Below are 16693 nucleotides of genomic sequence, written 5' to 3'. Positions count from 1 at the left end.
TGACATAATGGAATCGAAATGTGTGACTATATTTGGAGAAAATAACAAGTTATGAACTTGATTCTAGTTATGTAAAAAATTAAACCCGTTAGGTGTTCATTAAAATGCCTAAGTGAGGAATAAAGTGTTAAAAAATCGGATGAAAACATGTGTTTGAATTATATGGAAAGTTATGCGTTAAACTTATAAAAAGGGTTCTAAAACGGTTGTGAATTGAACTCTTTAGGCAAGTAATCTGGATCGTCAAGTGGACAAGCCGGTGGGGATACGCGCTTAAAAGGGGTGCTTTAAAGGTACATAACTTTTGGTTTCGTCAATCGTACAAAAATAATTAATATTTGCTTGTTAGTAAAATTATAGCGTGATAAAAACGTTTGATTTTTTATTGAAGTGATGAAGTTCACTCGATAAATCAAACGGGTCAATATGAATATTTAGTGTATGTTGGTAAGCCATAGAAGTGACGAAGTTCACTCGGCAAAACGAATGGATTGAATAGATGGATAAAATGTGATGGTTTAAAAGACATGGGTTCTTAAAAGAACGGTTAGAATTATTGAATATAACGTAGAAAATGAGTTAAAACGATGTTTGAAATGAGTTTGGTTGTCATGGTAGTAGTGTCCTCACTCGACAACCAAACGGGTCAAAACTACGCCTTTAAAACGACAATGTAAGTAGAGACTATAAAGTCTCATAATATGCTAGTGTTAGAAAGCGATACGCCAAGGGATTGAATATACTAAGTTGATTTTTATGAACCCTTGATATTGGGTCAAATGACTAGAAATCGCTTGCAAGATTTGCATAAAGCGGTTTGCTCGAATTATGGGTGAACGAGCATGAAATTCTAGCGCGTGCGCAAAACCATGTAATGGTGATGATACGCCATAGTTGACAAGCACGGGGAATGGGTAACAAAGTTTAGATAACAATGAAACTGAATGATGAAAAATTATGCCACAAAACAAACGGGTCGAACAATAGAACAAGGATTTGTGAACTATTCGTTTATAAACTAGGTTTTGTTGCGTGAAACTTAAATAGTTAGATCCGTATTTTTATTACGGACGCGTAGGAAAAAGAATCGACCAAAACGGATATGTAGGTGAAAAGTTATGTCCATTAGAAGATAGAATTTTTGACAAAAAATGGAGTTGGGCAGATATGCAGGTCCAGGAACTGGACCTGCTGGAAAACGTGTTCCCCCGCGGCATGCGACGGGGCTTCATGGGGCAGGCGCGACACGCGGCCCGCGAAGGATATCATGAAGTATGTCGAGTGGCGCGACAGACCAATAATTTAAATTTTATTTTTGTTTTTAATTATATGATGCGAGAACTTGTTTACTCATTCTATATTGTTGTCAAAACTAATATTTAACATGGTTTTGACATTAGGTAATGTTCGTCTCTCTCTCAGGATGCCGATCAAGCAAAAATTCAAGAACCGAACACAAAGTTTTGAAGCTTCCGCACTAATCTAATCTTGTTTTAGACAGTGTTTATTTTGTAAACACTAACTAATTGTTAAATGTTTTAAACTAGTTAGTTGGTTAAATTAGAATACCATAACCATGTAATCTTAGTTTTTATAACTAAGTTTTGAAATTATTCATTTTGGTTTTTAAAAATGTGTGTTTTAGTTTAAAATCTTAAATTAATGAGACAGGCGTTACACAAATAGATCCCAAACTCATCGATTAATAAATTACATTAACAATAATTGCATACAATTATTTTGTTATTTGTTAAGACCCACTTTTAACTTTCACAATGATATTCGTGTGAGTCAAAGGTAAAATTATGTAAATATAGTTAGAAGGGGTATTGTGTAATTATGATTAGTATATAACCGCTTCCTTTTTGTAACCCTAACTACAATCAATCAATACAACTTACATTTCACATACACAATGGTGGTTAGTATGGTATCAAAGCTGAACATCACATAGTCGTCGCTGCTTCGTCGTCATCCACCACCAAATCACAACCAGAGTTCTCGGTTTCATCTTTAAATCGATAAAAATTAATCCTCTGAATGATTAAAGACCTTCCATCGGATTAAAACTTACACCCAAGAACAATTTTTTTCATAAAAAATCACACCTTTATATTCTCTTTCAGATATGTTTTTTTCTCATATCTGCTTCATATTCACATCGCCAACACTTGGCCTCATCTTAATGGTCGATACTCTTTATCACAACCGGAGTTCTACATTTAATCTTTATTGCCCGCACTCATTCTCCGACGGAACTTGCACACAACCACGAGGAACGTAAGTTCCGACGTCGACACTATCTTATCGGTGATAGTAACCTTCATTGGTGACAATCGACCACCAGTACAATGAATCAACGTTCTTTTTTAGTCACCGACACTTGAAACATTTACAAAAAAAAAATGAAAAAACAACAACACAAGTTCAACCTCTCTTTCATTGACAAGGGTTTATAATCAAATTTCAAGTATTGGCAATTTACCCCCTTAATCCGTTAAATACTAACAACTACCAACTTTTAGACATTAACAATTTAACCCCCGAACCTTTTTTAATCTTTTAAAAAAAGAACAATGACAACAATCAATGTCCTCACACCAAGTGAAAGGACATCTCACAACTCACACAAATTTTACCATTACTCTATCTCGAACACATTATGCCTATTAGAAAACCATGTTTGAGCCCTTCTTAATCACCAATAATCTCTTTGGTTACATTGATGGTTCTATTCCTTGCTCAAGTCCCATTGTTACCACTGCATCTGAATCCTCATCTATTGTCACCTCTAATCCCCAACTATCACGCATGGATTGCAAACGATGCTCATGTCTACATGATCCTAATCTCCACAGTCTTAGAAGCATCGTTTGCTCATGTTCAAGAAGCTACCACTCGAGAATTGTGGGACCCGCTTGCTAACGCTTATACTTCTCACACAGCCTCCAGGGAATACACACTCAAACACATAACTTCTCAAACTGAAACTGAAAGGGGATGAAACACCACTTGTTTATCTCAGTCGTGCACAAGAACTAGTATCGGCACTTGCCAACATCGATGAAGCTTTAAAAGAATAAGATCTTGTTTTGCATGTGATACATCACTTACGTGCTGAATACAATGGTCTCAAAACAAATGTTTTGGCTCGTCTAATCTTGGCATTTAACAAGCTATTTGGATTACTAACAGACCATGACCGCATGATTACTAAGCCTCCACAAATCACTGATGTTACTGCTTTCGTTGCTGATCGGAGTGTCGCGCTCCGGTCAAAGATAATATTTATATACCCTAATTACCCTTAACAAATAGCTAGTGGTAGCAAGGGGTCGAACCACGAAGAGTATGTGGTTTGTGTGCGGATTTGATTGAATGATGAATAGTTGTCACTTTTATGAAGCTTGCTAACTTGATGTTGAATATTTTGATTTGATTAAAAGATGTGAGTTGAAATTACTAAAACGATTAACTAAAATTAACTACTAAATGCAAGAAGTGAAAATGATTGTTTAAACAATAAGAAGAAAACAAGGCTCACAACCGGTTTCAACAATTGCAAGACTTAGGGTTACTATGTATTTTAATTAGCTTTACTTGAAATAGTTCGTTAACGGGTCGCAATCACAAAGCTTAGGTGTCAATCGCTATCAACGTTGTAAACAACGGACCATGATACACTTCGTTACTTTGGACTAACAAATCCTACCAAAAGACAAAGCATAAATACGTGCATTCATTTCACAAAGTCAAATTTAATCATTCACTCGACAATTTGCAAATTCAATACCAACGTAGGACAATTGTCTAAGATTCAAACGCAATTCAAGTTGTCACAAAACAATCAACAAAACATAGTAAACCCTAAATCTTACAAAAGTCTACACCGGGGTGAAACCTCCAAGAAATTAGCCGCTCATGGTGTAAACGGTACAATCAACGGATGCACAAGACTTCAATTGGATCATCTTGGAGCTTGAGGATGGATGGTGGAATGATTAGGGTTTGGAAACGGTTGGTGGTGATGGATGGATTGAAGGTGATAGAATGGTTGTGATGATGATGAACTAGGGTTTGAAATCAAGAAGATGATGATGCCTTTGTTCTTGATTCCGGATGTTGATTCGAGTTCTTCAGCGGATGGATTATGGATTGGGGATGAATTGGTGATGAAAGATGATTGATAATTGGCTCCAAGAATGTTTTTCAAACTCCCAACAAGTTGTAACTCCCGTATTCAATGAGTATCAACCAATAGGAATCGGAATAAAACCCCACAACCACAAAATTCGCGTTTCACGATTTGAGAGGCCGTCGCCGACGGCCACCAACCCGTCGGCGACGGGTCCTGGTTTGTTCATCTTGTTCCGACGGCTTATGCACCTGGATACGGGCAAAACTAGCCTACGGGTATTTTAAGGGGGCGTCGCCGACGGCTTGGGACCCGTCGGCGACGGGTTCTCAAAACTTGATTTCCAGCTTTGCTTGTTTCGCTCCCGTTTGATCCGTAATGCGTTCCAATGTTCCGGTTTTCAATCCGGTGACCCGTAAAGCTCCCGAAAAGTTCCTTAAACTCCATCAAACCTGCAAAACACATTCTTGATTAAAAGTAGGCTATTCGAAACTAAAACTTACGTAAAAACGTTAAGTTAAACAATAACAAGCACCGGTTTTCAACCGCGTATCACATCCCCACACTTGTCTTTTGCTTGTCCTCAAGCAAATCTGTCTTTCACTTTCACGTGGGTCAAACAACGAACATACATCCCATTCCCGAGACAAGGTTAAGGTCTAATGTCATACAAAAGTTCAAATTCTTTACAATATTCAATGTATTTAACGGTGACGTGCTTTAGATACACAAATGGTTACCCAAGATTAACCCGCCCGTAAAACTAACAAATCATGCATATCCCTCACAATGTGCTCTCCACTCGGCTTAAAGTTTGCTAACGTGTGTAATGTGTTAGCTTCTCAGCAATTAATCGCTCAAAACCAAATAGAACACGTACCCGCATAGGCTTGCAACTCAATCATTCTCCACTATCGAACACAAATACTAAGCACAAGTCAAAAGGTCTTTGAGGGGTTGTAACGGGGCTAGGCGAAGGGTAGGAATAGGATATTTTTAAGTGGCTATGGTGATGAAAAATTCGAATTTTATTACAAAAGATTATCCTAAATAAAAGCAAACTATAAACATCCACAATGGGCAAAAACTTTCGCCTTTTATTCAATAAACTATTAGCACATCTTTTTGTGTTTTTCTCACTGCTTTTTCATTCTTTTTCGCACATTTTCTGATTTTTTTTTTTTTTTTCCATAAAAATACCATAACTATACAAACAAATAATCCTAAAATCGAATTTCTCATCACACGGGTTTAAAAGAAAAAGGTTTACGGTTATGGGCTATAGGGTAGTCAAATGAAAGGGTTAGGCTCAAAGTGGGCGACTAGAGGATTTATTTGGGTCAAGGTAAGCAAATGGTGTAAAAGAAAAAGGTTTACCTAATGCCTTAATCATTCTCGTGCTTGTATTCGGTCTATAGTCTCGAATGTATCAAAAGTTGCAAGTTCTACAATACGCGACTAATGGCCCACTCAACAAAGAAACATGTAAATGTGAATCTATGATGTAGAAAGGCTCAAACCTCACGTATAAGGGTATGATATGTGATATGCATACATTGCTAGTTCCTTAAGCGAATTATTCTCAAATAACCACCCACTAAATACCCGATACGCTTATTAATTTGAACTTGACCATGACAAAAGACCAAATGGTTTGTGACATCCCTCGTTGACTTGGTTACTTGTGCTTTTGAGATTGCTTTGAAAACGAGACATTTTTGAAAAAAAATTTTTTGAAATTTTCCCCCATCCCCACACTTGAGGTAAACATTGTCCTCAATGTGTAGTATTTAAATGAACGGGTCAAAATCGAAAAATTTTTACTACTCCCCCATCCCCACACTTGAGGTACATATTGTCCTCAATATGTAAGAACTAGAGTTTGTAAAACGCAAGGGATGTGACACGGCTAACCTCCCCAAAATTACACCCCGGAAAATAAAATACAGAATACAATCCACTTATTTGCTAAAAAAAATCAAAGGTAAAAAGAAACGTATGCACCTGGTTTTTCATTAGTTCCTCGTGTGCTCTTCATCTTTTCAATCAAGCGGTCGTCTCACGAACATAGCGCACCTACAAATTTTAACCCTCGTGTAGAAGCATGCTTCTCACGACCATCAAAACTTGTTAGTTACCTAGTTCTACCACTTTTATGAAATTATTACCAAGCCATACATTATTGTACCTTTAACTTTATGTGGAAAAATAATTTACAACAATAACAATCCTAACTCACTTTCGTAGGAATCACGGTTGCATTTAGCGTATGCAACAAGCCCTTTAAACCTCCCGATAGCTCGGGAGGACGAGTAGGTCTCGTGAGGGTTATATAGGGAACACACCCACAAAGTTCATTTAACTAGGCAATAATTAAGTAAAAACAAAAAGAAATAACGGAAAATAATATACAACAACAACAACATAAAACATACCATACCTCTACCGCTGATATCGCTCGTTTGGATCCATGGGCGGGTTGGGTTGATATGGATAACCAGTGAGGGCCTCGAACATCTCCCTATAGTTATCTAAGGGGCTTTGCTCCCCTTGGGGTGGTGGTTGGTATGGGATTGGAACGAAGCTAGACCCTACCGCTTCAGGCCAATGCGGAGTCGGGTTGGATGGGCCTTGAGGATAGGGAAGATCGGAGTAATTTGTCCACCCCGAGTGCTCGGCGTAGGGGAGGCCGGCTTGGTAGTCTCTATGGTGTCGCTCCTGATCATGCAACACTTTGGCGTTATTAAGCGCCATCTCTTGAGAGACATACATGGCACTCCAACGGCGGCGGTTCAATTCTTCTTCTTGTTGTCGACGCGCCGTTTCCGCTTCTTCCCATGCCCGCCTTCGGGCTGCTTCATCCTCCTGTTGCTTTGCTAACTGTTCCATATGTGATCTTTGCATGGCTTGAAACAGTTCTTGCTCTTCCATGAACTTATTCATTCTTTCACGTTGGGCTCCTTGAGCGTCCCAATATTCTTGCATTGAAGCTCCGTAAGACCCTTGCCAATCTTCTCTCCTTTGATTGTATTCCCGACCCTCTCCTATACACGCGGAGACATTATCATATATCTCCTGTTGCCCCCTGTCAAAGTTTTTGTAGGAGGGTACCCGTCGTCGGGTCACAAAACCTGCCACCTCAGCGTTTATCTCCCTATGTGGCCGCATATAACGTTGCCTTGGCCTTCGTGCCTCGGAGGGTTCAGCTTCCTCCTCTTCTTCCTCTTCTTCCTCCATCTCCACATCCTCTTCCTGCACGGGTGGTGCCCCGGAAGTACGAACCTCAAACTTGTTCCCCAAATCATCGGTCACCACATACCGATTGCCCGAAAACTTGACCTCTATTCTCCAATTTTTCTTCATGTAACCCCAAGTAAATTCCTCCACTGGCTTAGAGACCCATAGTGCCTCCAGAGGTAAGCAATTCTGCTGCACAAGCATAGCACTGATGAGGCGTGCATACGGAATAAATCGCCTCTGGGACGACTCCCTGGTGGCCCATGTGTTCATCATGACTATGTGCCTCCACAACAGTGTCGGAGCTCCATACAATAGGGCATGCACCACCCTGCAATCACTAACTCGCACACCCCCACGATCACCAAATCTTGCTAAAATGTTCTCAACCGAGATCCCTTGAAGGATCTTTCCCTCGAGTGACATATGCTTTCGTTTCATATCACCCCCCGGGTGGGTTGGCAAGATAACATCTACCAATTGATCAATGTCGTTGGTGTTCAAATGATTATCCAAGAAATTTTCGATGGATGGATAATCATAGGCTTGCACCCCCAAAGAATCAAACCTAGCAATACGGTTCATCGTTTCAAAAGACATCGTCATGTTTCCTCGGGATGTCTTCCCCACTAACTTCCATTGCGAAGGGGGTTCGTTCTTGTTGAGAAGCTTCAATGTGGACAACCACTCACATACTTCTGACAAGTAAATCCGGTGAGTGTTGTCTTCACACCAATCCAATACACTCTCCCAGCCCAACCTCTCAAACATTTGCACAATTCCGATTTTCCGGAATTCTTCTACATTCACGGTCCGTTCACAGATCACTCTTGTTGGAACCGGTGTGTTCACCCCATTCGTCATCTTCCATTTCCACAACTTAGCTTCCAACTTTCTGTCTTGGTAGCTCGACAACTGCTTGTTCTTCTCATCATCCCAAATTCGGGCACTTTGACTATCCCTGAACTTTGCCCATTCCCAATCTTGTCGGTATAACCTCGCATCATTTTCCTCAACAGAGCTCGGTTGCTCCCACTTCTTCGGTATTAAACCGGAAGAGGACCCAATCCCGGATGATGAAGCTTGACCGGTAGTCTTTTGCCTCTTGCCTCCTGCCATGCCTACAATCAAAGACAAGCAAAACATTAACATAGATTCAACCTTCTTTAACAACCAGACTTTGAACATGATGTATGATGTTGACAATTTATTAACAAGTGTACACAAAGTCGCCTCTTTAAACTTCCAAAGTCGCTTACTTTATCATAACTTATTAATCTTTTGTCAATCTTACAATATCTTATAAATTCAACAAGAATCAACATCATATTCATGTTCAATCATGTTCATAACAGTGTAATCACTTCACTATGGTTATGACATGCTCAAATTCCATTCAAAACTACTAATCTTGCCCAAAATCATGCTATCATAACATACATTGTCTAAACAACCTACTCTTAAACCAAAAGTTTAAAATTTCGGAAGAAAGACACTAATATATAATAATCAAGCATAAATTTAAGAAGAAACCATACCTTTGATGTTGTTAGACAAGAAAAACTAAGAAAAGATGACAAGCAAGCACTTTGATGAACACCCTTTCAAAAACCCTCAAGAACACGCCCAGAAATCTTGCACAATAGCAAGAATTGATGAAAACCGTGTTAGGGATTTTGTTCGTCTTGAAAAACTACTCAAGATGGATCCAAGAATCAGAAGATTTGGTGGAAAATTGAGAGAGTTATGGTAGCTTGAAGGGTTCTAGGGTTTGGGGAAGAAGATGGAGAAGATGAAGGAGTTGGGTGAATTTGGAGAGAGAGAAAGCAGGGAATTTGTGGTGACAAAGTGAGGTAAGATGAATGGGGTTCGTATGTGTGGTTGAAAATGGGTTTGGAGAAGGTTCGGTTAGGTAAATTTGGGTTTTAATTCGTTTTTTCAACCCTTGGGACGGACCTGCGTCGGAGCGAAAAAGAGAGCCCGTCGCCGACGGGTCCCCCCCCGTCGCCGACGGCTCTTGGAAATGAGGACTGGGGCCGACGGCCTAAGGGTCTGCCGACGGGTGTTTTTGAGCTTACGGGCATTTTTAGAGCCCGTGGCCGACGGCCACCACCCCGTCGCCGACGGGTAGTGTAAAATTTTTTTTTTTTTTTTTTTTTTTTTTTGAGAGGAAGAAACTTATGAATATTTACCAAAGGGACTATTTACATCAAAAATTCTAAAAATTATTAAAAATGTTTTTGTAATTTTTATAAGTTAAAATTTAAAAACGAATAACCGTTAACGGCCCTACCACCCCCCAAAAAAATTGTGTATTGTCCTCAATGCACCAAATCAAGTCTAAATCATACCTTGTATCTTCACGACCCGTTTGGAATGCTCGAACTTCACACAATCAAGAAAGGTTAGTATGAACCGGAAACGATTCACATCCAATTACGCAAACAATTGAATAAGTGTACATAACTTTACAAAACATGTTACCGGTCCTTTTAATTCACCTCATATGTTGGTACGCTTCCCAAGAAACATACCAACTCCACATTTGCATCCTTTTTCTCCTCATTACCATCGAGGAATGGTTTAAGGCGGTGACCGTTAACCGTTTGCTTCGACCCGTCCTTCGGGTCCTCGATTGTGACATCTCCAAGTTTCCCGACCCGTGTTATCACATACGGGCCCATCCACTTGCTCTTGAGCTTTCCCGGGAAGTATTTAATCCTCGAATTGTAGAGCCAAACCTTTTGGCCTACTTCAAACTCTTTTGGCTTCAACTTTGCATCGTGTGCTCTCTTCATGTCATCCTTGTACTTTGAAGCACACTCGTACGCTTCTTCCCTAAGCTCCTCCAACTCACAAAGCTTCAACTTTCGCTCCTTTCCTGCATCGTCATATTTCATGTTAACCTCTTTTATAGCCCACCAAGCACGATGCACAAGTTCCACCGGCAAGTGACAATTTCGCCCATAAACTAAGCGATAAGGAGTAGTTCCAATAGGTGTTTTATGAGCCGTTCTATAAGCCCATAAAGCATCATTCAACTTTGTTGACCAATCCTTTCGGTCGGGTCGAACAGTCTTTTGCAAAATTTCTTTTATTTGCCTATTGGAAACTTCAACTTGACCGCTTGTTTGTGGGTGGTAGGGGGTAGCAATTCGATGGTCAACACCATACCGTTTTAAGAGTTTGCCAAAATTAAAGTTCTTGAAATGAGATCCCCCATCACTAATGATTACCCGGGGAACCCCAAATCGAGAAATTATATTCGTTTGAACAAAATTGCAAACAACGGTATGGTCATTCGTTTTGGTGGCAATCGCTTCGACCCATTTGGATACATAATCGACCGCCACCAAAATGTATAAATTGCCATGTGAATTAGGGAATGGGCCCATGAAATCGATCCCCCATACATCAAAAATATCTACAATAAGGATCGGTTGCATGGGCATTTCATCCCTTTTAGAGATACTCCCCAACTTTTGACACTCAACACAGTTTTTAGCGAAATGAAAAGCATCCTTAAAAATAGTCGGCCAATAAAGACCGCTATTTAGCACTTTGTGCCCTGTTTTGTGACCACTAAAATGGCCCCCACAAGCAAATGAATGCAAGTGCATCAAGACGCTAGGAATCTCCTCGTCGGGTATGCATCTTCGAACGACTTGATCCGGACAGATCTTGAATAAGTCCGGTTCTTCCAACGTGTAATACTTGATTTGAGACAGGAAATGCAACCTCTTCCTTCTATCCCAATGAGCCGGCAAGTCACCTGTAACCAAATAGTTAACAATGTTAGCATACCATGGTAAGATGCCAATTTTTAAGATGTGCTCATCTGGAAAAGTCTCATTAATTTCTTCACGGGAAGAATCCTCTACACTCAACCGAGACAAATGGTCCGCGACCACATTCTCACTCCCTTTCTTATCTCGAATCTCCAAATCAAACTCTTGTAATAAGAGTACCCATCGTATCAACCGCGGCTTAGCATCCTTTTTCTCCATGAGGTACCTGACAGCACTGTGGTCAGAATAAATAATAACCTTGCTACCCCATATGTAAGCCCGGAATTTATCTAATGCATAAACTACCGCAAGTAGCTCTTTCTCAGTTGTTGTATAGTTAAGTTGTGCATCCGAAAGAGTCTTACTTGCGTAGTAAATGGCAACCGGCTTTTTGTCTACCCGTTGACCCAACACGGCCCCAACCGCATAGTCGCTTGCATCACACATAATTTCAAATGGTAATGACCAATTTGGTGATTGCAAGATTGGGGCTTCAACCAATTTCTGTTTCAACACATTAAAGGCATTTTCACACTGTTTGTCAAAATTAAAGTCTCGGTCTTTTAACAAAAGATTACATAGAGGTTTTGTAATATCACTAAACCCTTTTATAAACCTCCTATAAAATCCCGCATGACCTAAAAATGACCTAACACCTTTAACGGTCGTGGGATAAGGTAGAGTAGATATGACTTGTACCTTAGCACGATCAACCTCTATCCCACGACTTGACACTACGTGCCCCAACACAATTCCCTCTTGAACCATAAAATGGCTCTTTTCCCAACTTAGGACCAAACTAGTTTCAACACATCTTTTTAACACTTTGTCTAGTTGGTCCAAACAAGTCTCAAATGATGATCCAAAAATTGAGAAATCATCCATGAAGATTTCTAAAGACTCTCCCACCATATCGGAGAAGATACTCATCATGCACCTTTGAAAGGTGGCGGGAGCATTACATAATCCAAACGGCATCCGCCTAAATGCGAAGGTACCGTAAGGACATGTAAAGGTAGTCTTTGCTTGATCTTCCGGATGGATGGCAATTTGGTTATAACCAGAATAACCATCTAGGAAGCAATAAAATTTTTGCCCCGATAATTTCTCAACAATTTGATCAATAAACGGTAAAGGAAAATGATCTTTAGAAGTTGCGTTATTCAACTTCCTATAATCAATACAAATTCGCCACCCAGTTACCGGCCGGGTAGCTACCTCTTCACCTGCGTCATTTTTGACGACTTGTATGCCGGCTTTCTTGGGAACCGTTTGTGTTGGGCTCACCCATTGGCTATCCGAGATCGGGTAAATGATACCCGCATCAAGCCACTTCAATACCTCTTTTTTCACAACCTCCCGCATGTTCGGATTCAACCGTCTTTGCGCATCTCTAACGGGAGTCACATTCTCTTCCGTGATGATTTTGTGCATCACCACCGAGGGACTAATACCCTTCAAATCCGCAATGGTCCATCCAATCGCCGCCCGATTGGTGACCAACACCTCCATCAACTTTTTCTCTTGCTCTCCGGTTAAATTAGATGCAATGATAACCGGGAGAGTATTGCCCTCTCCAACATAAGCATACTTGAGATGCTTTGGCAATGCTTTCAACTCAACTTCCGGAGGCTCCACTAAAGACGGCTTCAATTTAGTATCAATGCTCTCCGGTAAGCTCTCGACTTGGTGCGTCCATGTCGGTTTTCCTTCTCTAACCGCAAGCACCTCTAAACTCCTCACTTCCTCGTCCATGCTTTGTTCCACCTCCACCTGTGACCTGTCAAACACATAACAATCCTCCATTGTGTTTTCCCCATAAACGACTGTGTCGCAAAGGGGTATGCACGTGTCAACGATGTCCGCCATAAAGCATTCATCATCAACTGGAGGGTTCATAAGTCCGGAAAAAACATGCAACCTCAACCTTCGGTTTCCAAATGTCATGTCAACCGTTCCCGTTCTACAATCAATTTGAGCATTTGCAGTTGCTAAGAACGGTCGACCCAAAATCACCGTAGGTTGTTTGGTTGGGTCCTTGGCCACATAATCAAGTACAAGAAAGTCCACTGGATAATAAAAATCCTCGATTTTCACTATCACATCCGAAACAATTCCACGGGGTAGTTTAGGTGTCAAATCGGCTAACACCACGGTGGTGTTTGCCGATTGAAGTGGACCAAACTCATATTGGTCATATAAACTACCCGGTAGGATGCTTACACTAGCACCAAGATCTAGAAGTGCCCGGTTGATTTTAAAATCGCCCACTTGAATTGAAATGATAGGCGCACCCGGATCTTGGAGCTTAGGTGGAAGTGTACTCGAAAGGATCGAACTCACATTTTCGGTTAAATCTAATTTCTTTGGAAATTTGTGAGTGCGTTTTTGAGTACACAAATCTTTCAAGTACTTAGCATAAGACGGTACTTGTTTGATTGCATCCAAAAGAGGTAAATTGATTTTTACTTGTTTGAAAATTTCCAACAACTCTTCTTGTTGTGGACCTCTTTTGTTTACAACCTTTTTCGTCGGTCCCTTCAATGCTTCGGGATAAGGGGCGGTATTAACCTCCACACCCTTTTCCTTAGCCTTGGGGACGGGGATGGCCACAACGGGGGTAACATTATTCTTTTTCAAATCGTTTTTGTTTTGACCCGTTTGGCCATCCTCAAGCTCATCATCACTAGCATCTTCCACCACCCCTTCAACAAATTGGGGTGGTGGTGTTTTGACACCATTATCAACAACTCTACCACTACGTAAAGTAACTTTATTAATTGGTACCTCACGTGTGTTCCTTGAATTCGACCCTTGATGCTTAGGGTTTACGGTGGTGTCACTCGGAAGCTTTCCCGCGCCTCCCTTGATTTGGGCTACTTCTTCCGCTAGTTGGCCCACTTGTTTTGCTAATGCCTCATGTGCTTTGTCTCGAATCTCATTCTCCTTCTTAGATTCTTGCATCATCGAGAGCATCACATCCATCTTTGTATTCAAGTCATTGCCACCGGTTTGGTTGTTTGACCCACCTCCGTTACCGCCTTGGTTGTTGTAATTCTTTTGATATCCACCTTGGTACCCTTGATTGTAATTTCGTTGGTAGCCTCCTTGGTTACCACCTTGGCGGTTTTGGTATGATGACCCGCTTCCCCCTTGATTACCCGCTTGGAAATTCGGGTTCATTTGATTTGAAGCATTACCATACCGAAAGTTGGGGTGATTTCTCAAACCCGGATGGTAAGTGTTGGAGTTCATGTCATATTGCTTCCTATCTCCATACACTTGATTGACTTCTTCGGGATAACCACTCGAACCCATTGAACATTGCTCGGTCGCATGTCCAATATCACCACATTCCTCACATACTTCGAATTGAACCGCGTTCACCTCTTTCTTCTTTTTCAATTGAGCTATCTCCCTTTCTAAAGAAGAAATCCGATCCTTAGAATCGAGATCGGGAAGTGACCGGGAAACTGGATGCCTTTTCGCTCTATCGGCCGATTCTTTTTGTTTGGACCGTTTGCTCATTCTCTCCAAAAATTCCCAATCGTCATCCTCATGGTTGCTCAAAAGTGTGCCATTGCTTGTCGTCTCAAGCCGATTCCAAGTCGCATCATCTAAGCCCCGTACGAAACATTTCACCAATTCCCATTTTTCTATTTGGTGATGTGGGCATCTCCTCATTAGTTCCTTGAATCGGGTAAAGGCTTCATGTAAGGGCTCACTTGAAAGTTGACGAAATGAACGAATTTCATCTCTAGCATCATCGGTCTTGGCCATGGAATAGTACTCGTCCAAAAATGCTTGTTGCATTTGTTCCCAAGTTCGAATACTATTAGGCGGAAGTGTAAAGAACCACTGCTTTGCCTTATCCTTCAATGAGAATTGAAAAAGGCGAAGCTTCACTTCCTCCAATGCGAAGTTGTGTCCTCCAATAGTATCACAAATGGATGAGAACTCCGTTAAGTGGTTGTACGGCTCATCGTTAGACCTTCCGTTGAAATGAGGAAGGATGTTGATGTAATGTGGTTTACAATCAAACATCCTCCTTTCACATACTATTGGAGAATTGTTTTCGGTCACTATCGGTCGGAAACGGTCATTGACTCCCCGTGGAGGTTGTTGACGACGTTGTGGCCCGTTGACTTCTTGATCGACTTGTCTACGATTACCCCGTCTTTCATCCCTTCGCTCCTCTCTTCGATTATCTCTCGGGTTACCACCTCCCACAAAACGAGGAATCCGGTTAGGGTTTACATTGTTGTTGTTATTGTTGTTGTTGTAAAACCCTTCATTCCGGTTTCGTCGGTTGTTGTTTTGTGGTTGACGGTTGTTCCCATAACCCTCATTTCTTCCACCTCCATAACCATATTCCTCTTCCCCAACGTAATTGGCGTTTTGAGACCCAAACTCCTCATCATCATACCTTCGATCATTATATACGTTTCCCCTATTCAAGTAACCCCAATCTTCATCATCATTGGCTCGATCATCATAATAACCCCCATCGTCCGAATTTTCCGTATGAATACTCACGTGTTCCGGCGATTGATAACCGGGAACACTATACGGTTCGTCATCGGGAATTGCATTCCGTAAATCGTCAATGTTGAAGAATGGGTCTTCGTTCACGGGATTGCCGTGATCACGGTTACCTCTTCGATCGGAGTTGACATTCCGATCATCAAGGTTAATAGGCAATGATGCTTGTCGGTGAATAGGTTGTTGCTGAGGTGTTCGTTGGGTGTTGTTGGTGTTTTGGTTTCGGAAAGGTGGAGTGGGTGGTCTTGCATTGGTGTTACCACCCGGTAGCTCTTGAGCGGGGAAAAAGGTTCCTCGGGTTTGGAATTGATTTGGGTGGAGGTTTTGGTTTGGGTTAAATTCTTGGTTGGAATTGTGGTTCGCCATTGAATCGGTTTCAATGGTCGGTGTAAGTGGTGGTGTTCGGTTGGTTTGATTAGAAGCAAGAGTTGCTTCTAACCGGCTTGCTAAGTTTCTTCTTGCGAGTCTTTCAATTTCCGGTTCGTAGACTAGCGGTGAAGTCCTCCCGGAATTTCGTGTACGCATGCACTACCTGTAACCTGCACAAGTAACACACCCCGCGTAACAAGGAAAAAGACAAGACAAAAAGAAAGCAAAACAATTTAAACAGTTAATCACACAAATTCAAACAATATCCAAACACAAAGCGCACGCACTCCCCGGCAGCGGCGCCAAAATTTGATCGGAGTGTCGCGCTCCGGTCAAAGATAATATTTATATACCCTAATTACCCTTAACAAATAGCTAGTGGTAGCAAGGGGTCGAACCACGAAGAGTATGTGGTTTGTGTGCGGATTTGATTGAATGATGAATAGTTGTCACTTTTATGAAGCTTGCTAACTTGATGTTGAATATTTTGATTTGATTAAAAGATGTGAGTTGAAATTACTAAAACGATTAACTAAAATTAACTACTAAATGCAAGAAGTGAAAATGATTGTTTAAACAATAAGAAGAAAACAAGGCTCACACCCGGTTTCAACAATTGCAA

Source organism: Helianthus annuus, chromosome 9 (genome assembly GCF_002127325.2).
Source record: "Helianthus annuus cultivar XRQ/B chromosome 9, HanXRQr2.0-SUNRISE, whole genome shotgun sequence".
NCBI classification, from domain to species: domain Eukaryota; kingdom Viridiplantae; phylum Streptophyta; class Magnoliopsida; order Asterales; family Asteraceae; genus Helianthus; species Helianthus annuus.
This window is presented reverse-complemented; position numbering follows the sequence as displayed.